Here is an 11048-nt window from a genome sequence, read left to right on the forward strand (position 1 = left end):
TTGTGACCCCACACACGCTTCTGACACCACTGGCGGACAGCGTAAAAAATGGCTGCCTGCGTCTCGTTTAGACTCCTGAACATCCTCCTGACAAATTCAGCAGTCATCTGTGGTGCCTCTATCTGTGGTACGACTCCGTCTCCATCTCCACGAAGAATCTGGTATTCCGGGACATCGTCTTGTTCATCTTCTTCTGGATCGACGTCTTCTCGTTCCGCTATGCACTCCAGGCGATCTACGTCAACTTCAGGCGCAAAGGCGGTCCAAGCATTCTCAGGTGGTCCTTCCCGCTGCAGCTGTTCAAATGCTTGATCCACCTCTTTGCTGTGTTTTTCATAGTTCTCCTGGTGTGCTTTGACTATGGCGCAGACAGGCATCAGGAGCCCGGGGTGTGCCGGGAGTTCAACAAACGCACCTTTGTAAAACTCCTGATAAGTTGGATATCGCTGGGGTTTCAGCTGTTCGTTGAAGCGATGTGGCACATAAAGTTTCACCAGTCTTCCGTAATGCTTTTCCGGTTGCTTCTCCTCCGAAAACCGAGCGTACCTGATGATCGCAGCCTTACCAACAGTCCTCTTCTGAATGAAGCCCATACCGTTGAGCAGTCGGAGGACATTCTTTCCTTGAGTTTGCCGACCATACACAACACGGTAATTGGAGACGAAGTCCGCCAGACACATCATCTCGAACTCCAGTGTTTGAGGCCTTGCTCTGTATTTGTCTATCATACCTGACATCCAGACATCCTCTGAATCAGGATCTTTGTTGTGCAGGGCACTAAGGGGCAAACTCATCTTCAGGGCGTCGTCATCCGTCGGTATAAACACAACGTTTCGCGAACACTTCTTCATTGGTAAGCTGCATGTTCTTGCCACAGACTCCTGAGCGCTCACCTGCCTGTGTTTGGAGTAGGCCTGCATTATGTTCTTCATTTCGTCCTCTTCGTTCACGTTGCTTTCGCGAACACCCTTGATGACGCTCTTCAGGAAATCATTCATTTCGTGCTCTGGCTTGGAAATGTAAGACAGCATGTACATGATACAGCTGTAAGAGTCCAGAACAAACTGAATGTCCATGTTGGCGTTCCATGCCCTCAGCAGATCTGGGTTGTATCCATTCACCCAAGACTCCTTTGGATCACGCTTCAGCAAAATCACACTCGAAGTGGTCAATGCCTCAACGTAACCATTGTAATCCTTCATGGACAGATTACATTTGGCCAGCAGGTCTGACAAGCTGTCAAAGGAGGCCTGGGGATCATTTAACAAATCCCACACCGGCTTGAGTTTCTTCCTCGCGTCGTTTATCGCTTTTCGGACAGCTTCCTGTCTTGCCTTCTTTCCGTCTGGGCGGTTTGGGTCTTCGTCCTCCTCTTCCTCAGGACGCGGTGGTCGTGGACGGGTGATGGTGGTCTCAGAGACGGGGAGTTTAGGGAACCCATACCTACACAACAGGTTTCCTTTCTTGCAAGATTTGGAGTGCTTCCTGCTGTGAAGTTGAACTTCGGTGACGATTTTATGAAGCTCGGGGTCGGTGGTAGGGTCCGGCAACTGGCAGGAAACGTAACGGTCAATGAAGTCACACACTTCTTTATCAGACTGATTTTCGAACTCTGGCGCCCCCTTCACCCAGGCCAGCAGATGAATATGAGGGCTTCCTCTGGCTTGAAACTCGACTCGATAAAAGTAATCCTCGACTTCACCGATGGGTTGAGCAGGTGACAAAAGCAGATGAGTCATTAACGCATCCACCCGTTTCTCAAACATCCGCATGACGGTGACGGGGTTGCTTCGAAGGATTTCACATTTTGTCGTCCAGTCAAGCTCCGAAAAGTCAACCTCTTCACCTTGCTGAGCCTTGATTGCCGTTATCACTTCCGGCCATCGCATTTCGGCTGCACTAAAAGTGCAAAAAAAAGTAGGAGTCCCCAACTGCCGGATCATGGCCTGTAGATCTCTCAACGTTTTCTCCCAGTAAGATGGAGTGCCCCTCAAGGGTTGCATGAACCTTGTGGCGTCACGGCTGTGGACCAGCCTTTCGACCTCACGATCGTCCTGAAGAAGCTTGTTGGAGATCCTACGTCCATCTCTCGTAACGGGTTTGCCTTTTCGCAACTGGATAGACATGCTGTTTCTAGCCATGTGCGTTTCAGTGACAAACTGTGCAAAGAAGAGATAACTCTGGTCTTTGGCGAAACGAGTATCCACGCAGAACAGTCTAGCATTGAAGTACATGCTCGGTGACAATGCAACTTGTCGCGCCTCATCAATTGTGTTCTGTCCAGTGCAAAACTGGACAGGGAAAGACATGGCTTCCAACTTTGGAATCCGGAAAAATCCGACTGGCTTTTTCCCTTGAGCAGGCGCAATGCTGAAAATTCCCTCGCCGTACGACAGCAAGTCCTGTCCAATGTCAAGTGGCTGCATGCATGTGTCCAGAGTGAGTCCAGGCCTGAGTTCATCCTTTTCCTCAGTGCTGACGTTCTGGTCATCCTGTTCAGAGGCAACAACTTCCTGTTTCTCCGCTGTTTCATCCAGCTCATCATCAGGGAGAAGTTCAAATGTGGCAGCTTCACTTATCACGATGTCCCTGTACTCTGAATGCGTAGCTTTCAGTTTCCTTAAAGCGGCTAGCACATTGTGCATATTCACCGTATGGAAGTGTTGGTACCCTTTGAACTTGATGTGCCTTTTCAGCTTTACCTGTAGAAGCTGGGACTCACTGCTAGGCCGTGGCAGACAGTTGACTGTTTGCTCCACCTCAGAGGGAACACACACAACAGCACCATGTACTGCTCTTTGCTGTCCTTTGGGCAATGCAACTATTTTTGCAAAGGGAACAATTCTGGCAATGAGCTGTCGCTCAAGCACGTTCAGTTCGAGTAGTTCTGCAGGGATGGGAGGCAATTCGAGGTTGTTTGCCACTGCAATTGAGGGCATAGATCCTCTCTTCAGATGATTGTGACAAGTGTGGCAGATCCATTCCTGTCTTCTCTCTTCTGGAACTGCACAAGAAACTGTGCAGGCACTGTCACAAGCATGGACATATTTTCCGGTTAAACAACAGGCTGCAACAAGAACATTCTTGACATAAAGTGTTCTATTACAGATCTTGACTTGATTCGGAAAAAGAGTCCTGTGACAGACTGTGCAGACGTAAGTTGGACCATGCGCAACTTGACACCGAAATGCAGATATGGCCTTTTGCACCAAGCTGTTGGACACAAGCTGGTTTGTCGCGTCAGGAGTGGGTGCATCCTGACTGGGACGAATGTAATGATTGTATTTTCTTTTGATCTTTAATGCACATCTCAGCTTGTGAAGAATGTGGAATCCAGCATCAGCGAGACACCTTCTTTTCTTCTGGAGAGTACAAAGTAGAATGTGATGTGACCTAAAGTCTGCATCACTTGTGTATCTTCTGGCCATGTAGTCCTTCATTTTCTTCTGAAAAGGAGCATCAGTGTGGTACCTCCGGACCATATAGTCCTTCATTTTCTTCTGGAAAACAGAATCAGTACGGTACCTCCTGACAATGTAGTCCTTCTTGTTCCTCTGGAAACCATCATTTGTATGATACCTCCTGGTCATGTAGTCCTTCTTGTTTCTCTGGAAAACAGCATCAGTGTGGTACCTCCTGGCCATGTAGTCCTTCTTGTTCCTCTGGAAAACAGCATCAGTATGGTACCTCCTGGCCATGTAGTCCTTCTTGTTCCCCTGGAAAACAGCATCAGTATGGTACCTCCTGGCCATGTAGTCCTTCTTGTTCCCCTGGAAAACAGCATCAGTATGGTACCTCCTGGCCATGTAGTCCTTCTTGTTCCCCTGGAAAACAGCATCAGTATGGTACCTCCTGGCCATGTAGTCCTTCTTGTTCCCCTGGAAAACAGCATCAGTATGGTACCTTCTGTCCATGGTCTCCTTCATTTTTTTCTGGAAAAGAGCATCATTGTGGTACCGCTTAATTATGTACCCCTTCTGCTTTTTCTGAAAGAGAAGATCCTTGTTGTACCTCCTGGTAATGTACTCCATCTTTTTGTGCCTGGCAAAAAAATCATGATCATACTTCTTTTTGGTAATCTCCATTTTCTTCATACGAAACTGCAAATTGGTGGAATATTTCTCTCTCTCATATTCTCTTTGCTTTTGTTTTCGGACTTCAAAATGTGAAGATGTACCCCCAAGTTCTGCTTCTTGCTTTTCAAAAACAATTTTACGCATTTTCTTTCTTCTTCGCTGCTTGTTTGCTTTGATAACTCTTGCAATGCTTTGGTTTCTGTCATCTGTAATGAGATGCTCAGAAATTTTTACGTCAGCATTTGTTTGTGGTTTTGGCTGAGATGAAGTTACTTCTAATGGTGACACACATGCTGAGGATGAGCATGGTTTCTCAGACGTTTGTTCCATTTCAAATTCAACAGGCATGAATTCGTAGCAAGTCTCAGCACCACGATTACGAAAAAGCAGACATAATCTGGAAATCATGTCATGTAGTAAAGTGAAACTGAGCATAACTGCAGTTCCATCATCAGTTGGATGTGGGAAACCTGTAGCAGTTCTGGAATGTGAATCAAAATATCCATATCTTCCAGATCCATCTCTGAACACAGCAAAGCACTCTGGAGAAACCATAAGCAGTGCATGGCTGACATCTGTTGAGAGACACTGAAGTCTTTCATCAAGAGGAAGCCACCATCTTTCCATTTCTGGAGTTCCTCTGGCTCTTAGATATCCCATCAACACATCTGACTTTTGGACGCTGTAGGTGTGGTTAGAAGTTGTGATGCTCACAGGTACTTCACGCATACTTAAATGATCCAGTAGGAATCTTTGTTCAGCAATAAGCTGCATTTTAATGCCGACATACAAAGCATCACCCTCCTCCAGCACTCTGTCAAGATCAGACTGCTTAAACGAAGTTCCCTCACTGTGATATGCAAGGAATGTCAGAGCTATACATGTGCACTGATGATTTCGGGAGAAAACATCATACCTTGCATCACCCTGGCAATGAGACGCCTGCACGGATAGAATTCTAGATGTGTTGTCATCATCTTCTCCGTGCTGTTCAGTAGGAAACTGAGCAACGCCTGTCATACCCGTCTGTCCTGTCAGGTCTAACTTCGTCCAACGGATTTTTTGAGCCTGGGATCTCCTACCTTTCCGAGGCATCCTTCAAAAGATCAAAAGACAAAATATGAGAAAAACCAAGGACAACATAAAATTGTCCATGACATATGAACAACACATTAATTAGAAAGAAAAAACTTGGTCAAAGAGTTCAGCTTTACTAGCTTATACAGACACAGAAATTGTGTAAATGAGACGCTCTCTCTGTAGAGTTGCTCCGAAAGCACCTTCACATGCTGCATGTATTTAAACAAACCAGTGCTTATTTTTCAAATGCAATCCACATTAGAGTTAGTTTATTTAGTTAAATTACAGCCTTTTGCAATTTTTTGATAACAATACTTAACGCTTTTTATAGCTAAATGGGATTTAAGGACCCAAGTTTAATGTTCTAATTATCTATTCTGTTTGGTTTTCAATTAAACAAAACCAGCTGATTCAAATAATAAGCAGCTGATTTAACATGTCTCTTAAATAAGTGTTTAGGAAATAACTGTTACCTTTGCTTCGTTAAAAATTTGAAAAGATCTCTGAATACAAATGTCTGTAAAATGGGTTTAGTGCTACAATAAAAAAAAAAAAAAAATAGATGTACTCAATAGGGGTGTCGAGACCATTATCCCATGAGACACGGGCTCGCGAGAATGAGACGAGACAAGATTTTTAAACTTTAAAGAAATTATCAATGATGAATTATATAGGAAAAATTTGTATGTTATTCAACTGAAAAACAGAAAATGCATGAGAATTTTGATATGAACTTATAATTTATTAAAATAGAAGTTTAATTTCATAAAGTACATGCTGTAACAAACATGTTAACTAAAGCTGTATGATTCTGGATAAATTGAAATTTTTTTTTATTTTTTTATAAATTGGAGATCACGATTCTCTCATGATTCTGAAGAAAATAAAAAAGACTGGAAATCTAAACAAAATAACAGTTTACTAGTGGTTCTGAAAAAATGTTTGAAGTCTTTTAAAAAATATATTTTAACAAAATTTAAGTGTCAGTGTCTCAATTAATAAAGATTTTTTTTTTCCCTATTGCAATCTCCTGAATAAATGATTCAATGATAAATACTTAAACGTGCAGTTATCACCACCTACGAAGAGGAAAATAATTACAATACATACATATGTTAAGAAACTTAGTTTTGATCGCTAGTGTAGACAATAAGCGCTTATACCCAAACTATAAACTTTTATCATAGTACTTCTGTCATTTAAATGTGTGTAACACATAAATATTTCTTTTTGTTTTGTTTTTGAAAAGACTGTTTGTGTTGCCCTTTCTGGATCAACAGCAGAATGAATGCAGACGGAAATGTCTTTAACACCTGTTTCACATCGTACGCATCAGTAGAGCATGAACAGCACGATGTGAATCGTTGTCATTCTGGAATAAGATTGTGTGGGTTTTTGAATGGAGATCACGATATTTTAACGATTAATGGAGCAGCTGTAGGACTGGGCGATTTGGCCTAAAATCAAAATCTCGATTACGATTAATGAACGATTATTTTATTTATTAATAGAATTATATTTATATAATTTTTATTTTTTTTGTCCTCATATATTTACTGTACAAAACTTGTCAGTGAACTGTTCACATATTACAAATGAGAGATTACTGAATGAATGGTGCATTACTTGATTTTAAAATAATTGAAGGAAACACACACTATGTACTATCTATGATTATTTATTGATCATTAGTGTTGAACAACTGAAATTAAAGCACACATTGCTTAAAATGAAAAGTCACTAATTATTGAAAATAAAAAACTTGCACTTTTGGAAACAAAAAAAATTATTTTCAATGTTTTCATATTAAGAGTAGAAAATAAGCAGAATTTGTTCTAATTAAAATTACTCTTGTATATTCTATAAATACTTTTTACTGTATTAATACTGTTTAAGCTTTCCATGGACATGTCGGCGGAATAACGTAACGGAGCGGGTGGTGTTTTTAAAGAGAAAGTAATTGAAATAATTGACCTGGAAAAATTTGATCGATTATTGGTTCTACATGTCGATTTCGATTAATCGCCCAGCCCTAAGCAGCTGTAATGTAAACAGTGCAAAATGTTTTGTGAGGATATAGTCACACTCTCACGAGATCTCGTCACATCCCTAGTATTCAATAAACATTTTTATACAAACTATTTTCAAATAATAGTCACTTACTTCACAAAATGCTGAAGTGATACAACCTGCAAAGTATTCTCAAGAAAAAACAAGTTAGTTAATTGACAAGAAACAGAACACCTTACAAAAAATGGCTAATAGTTTTCGTCTTTTGTTATAAAAAGATATAAAAATAAATTATGGATCTAGTATTAATAGGAATAAACTTTTTTTCCAAAGTAAAGAACAGCAGAGAGCAAATGAAAAAAAAAATGATTAACCTAGAATTAAAAGGAATTCACTTTTTTTCAAAGAACAGTAACAGTTGAACAAAAAAGGTGAACTTAGTATTAAAATAAATGAACTTTTTTTTTTTTTTTTTTTTTTTTTTTTTTTTGGGTGGGTGGGTGGGTTGAGGAGGGAAGGAGAGAGGGTGAAGGGTTGGGGACAGTGGGTGGGAAGAACAGTACAGAAGAACTGCTGCTTGGAGAAAGTCCAAAACCTAGAAAAGAAAGGCATATTAGGCAACTTTAATGATGATCATAAAAAAAAAAAAGACCAAGCATCATTTAAACCGTGATCACACTAGACATTTCGTTCCACTGACTTCCATTCATACGCATGTGAATGCATCAGGCCAGAAACGCAAACCCATGTGAAAGGTTTTTGCATTTTGCTGCATTCAATCTTGGTGAACTATGAACTGCGAATTCGCACTGTGTGAGCAACAGCAGATCAATACATCACAGCATGACCTCGTAGCTGAATAAAAAGTACATACATTTAAAACTGCAGCCTAAAAAAAAGTTTAGTAAATTGTATGTTAGACATATTACTATTTGTCATGTGAATTTTACTTTTTAAACAGAGCATGACGTCATACCATGACCGTAGCAGAATCCACTGCTCAAAGTCTAGTGTGACCGCGGCTTTAGGCATTTTGCACACTAACCAGGCGTTCAGCTGCAGAGCAAAATGCAGGTCGTGCTCAGAATAGATAGTCTGCAAAACAAAAATAAACACAGAATTAAAGATTAAATACATTTGTAAGTGAAATTGGATCAATATTACCATATAAAAAAATAATAAAAAAAAATCTTTATATGCCTAGGCATCCTTAAATGCTTTTCAATGTAATCAGATTTTGAATAGAAAAATCCCAAGCACCCACACAATGATAGTTTTTCCTGCAGTGTGTTTTTTTTTTAAACAATGCTATATAGTGGATCAGTAACTCATTAGTATCATATTAATATTGCCTTGTCACATGTTCATATTTTAGCCATATCAAAAAACATACCTGAAAACGTGCAGTGGAGAGTATATAGTGCTCGAAATGCTGAAATATGAAAAGAAAAGTGAAATGTCAGGCATAAAATCTGTTCACTACAAATCAACTACTGTCATGTTTCCCATTTAGCTTCTATCAGTTCTCTGATTTCAACACAAGATTTCACATTTTCCTCATCCTGCATAGTGCACCTTTTAATGTACTACAACAAAATAATGCAACAAACCTCAAGAATCGCTCAGGAGATGAAGCTCAATGATCAGTCTAAAAGGAAGAAAAAAATGAACAAATGAATGTTTGACAGCACACAAATGGGACAGTTAACAACAACAAAACACATGTCTATGGCTTTCAGTATAGCCTACCTCTTTTGTCTTAAACCAGAAAAAAAAAAAAAAAAAAAAAAAACTAATTTTATACTTAACATACACTATATTGGCAAAAGTATTGGGACACCCCCTTCTGATGAACCGGTTAGACTACTGTAATAATTTTCATGAGTACAAATCATAATATTTAAGCATATAATAATATTCTAGGAAATTGTGTGCTTCTATTGTTATAGCAACAGTTTGGACAGGACCATTTTCTTTTCTAACATGACAATGCATCTGCGTATAAGTCAAGGTTAAAAAATAAATGATTGATTCAGTGTTTCTGGTCATTTTTTAAATATTCAGGCACAGATATAATTAATAGGCATATGAACAATATATTCAGACACAGACAACACATTAGATCAGAGATATATTGATGTCAACCACATCTACACAAAATAGAGGAAGCCAGTGCAATATTTACCAACATTTAATGCAACTACAAAAAATACTTTTATGCTCACCAAAGCTGCATTTATTTGATAAATTCAGTAAAAATAGTAATATTGTGAATTATTAATACAACCTAAAATTACTTTATTTTATTATATTTTTAAATTTACATTTATTTTGGTAATGGCAAACTAAATTACAATCGGGCAGTTGTGCAGCTTTATATATTTGTGAAACTGATTTAACTATTACCTTTGGGTTCAGTAACTGTTTAGATGGCTTTATTCAGCAGACATAAATCAAACTGACCACATGTAACATTAATTAACAATGTTGCATAAAATATTGTACTTTAAAACATGTTTAACTTTGTATTCAAAAATACATCAGTTAATCACAAAACTACACAATGCATCACAGTTCATCACAAAATACAAGTTTTCACGCAATACTACAGCAAGTTTCAACACTGAGAAATGTTTTTTCATAATAATTACTACATTAACTTGCCTTACTTATTTCTTATTTATAATTTACATACGTATAAATTATGTTCAAATTGTAATATTTTACATTATCACTATTTTACTGTATTTCGCATCAAATTAATGCAGCTATGGTCGCCAGTGTATGAAAAACAAATAACAAAATACAAATTCAGCTTGCTCTTCCTTCCAAATTATTGACACACTCTCCTCCCTAAAGCATTCATTATTCAAATAAATAAATTGTTAGCACAAATCGTCCACCATTCAAACTTATAGTTATCACTTCAAACTGCTCACTCAAAGCCATGAAAAATGACCATTATACATTATATTAATTATTACGATTATAAATTGTAGTAAATAAATAAGTACGTTTGCTGTCATTGCATACTGTCTCTCAACAATATTTTCTGTGACCAATGATCAACAGATTTCGCGCTCATTTATGCTCGACGTGCCAGCTGCCCAGACCGCGAACAGGACGAAACATATAAAGATAAGCCCCGTTAATATCGACATCACACGGACTCCGTGTGAGAATCTGACCCGATTCGCCATCACTAGCCAGTCAGACACGGCGGTCAGCGTGTAAGCCCCGTTAATATCAACATCACATTCACGAGTTAATAACGCACAACACGCTGCATTAATTAGGCCTCACGTAATTCTAAAGCCTCACAGCCACCTCAAACAAAAGTATTTCTTAAATAGACGATTAAGATTATGAATCAATACTGTCCTAAAAGTACATTCAATGAGGACAAATGTATCTAACGTTGACAGTTAACGTACACCGTCGAGCTCCAGCCGCGTTTCGACTAATCTATGCTAAAATACCTTAAAAATAGCATTCTTGCTCAAGCAATATTGCGCTAAGATAAAGCAATATGCACACAAACGTTTAAACAACAAAAGTCTACACCAACATATTTTATTTAACAAAAATCGTTATTAAAGGCAGCAGTTAGAAAAATAGCCACTGTTACTCACCTCAGGACAATTCTGACTGGAAACATCTGCCGTTGGTCTCTGCTGTAGCTGTATGTCTCAGCCAATCAGCACCGCGAACTTCAGCTGAGCAGCCAATAGTCACGCAGCCTTACTCTTTTATCCAAAGAGAAGAAAGAGCCCATGGAGACAGTAGTTTTTTCATTTTAATTTTTTTATTGTATAAGCCCATTTTGTTTTAATTATTAAAGTATATAAATTAAAGGTTCCACATATTAAAAACTTAAACAGT

General features: G+C 38.9%; 1 long non-coding RNA gene across 1 annotated transcript; it reads right to left on the reverse strand.

Moving 5' to 3' along the window:
- Positions 1-4998: 4998 nt before the first annotated feature.
- Positions 4999-8816, reverse strand: LOC141317225 (uncharacterized). Its single transcript, XR_012351751.1, has 5 exons — positions 8777-8816; positions 8560-8598; positions 8212-8261; positions 7320-7761; positions 4999-5172 (listed from the first exon to the last, which is right to left on the reverse strand). It is a non-coding gene; the product is annotated as an uncharacterized lncRNA (long non-coding RNA).
- Between the last annotated feature and the right edge of the window lie 2232 nt (positions 8817-11048).

This window comes from Garra rufa, unplaced genomic scaffold (genome assembly GCF_049309525.1).
Source record: "Garra rufa unplaced genomic scaffold, GarRuf1.0 hap1_unplaced_508, whole genome shotgun sequence".
NCBI classification, from domain to species: Eukaryota; Metazoa; Chordata; class Actinopteri; order Cypriniformes; family Cyprinidae; genus Garra; species Garra rufa.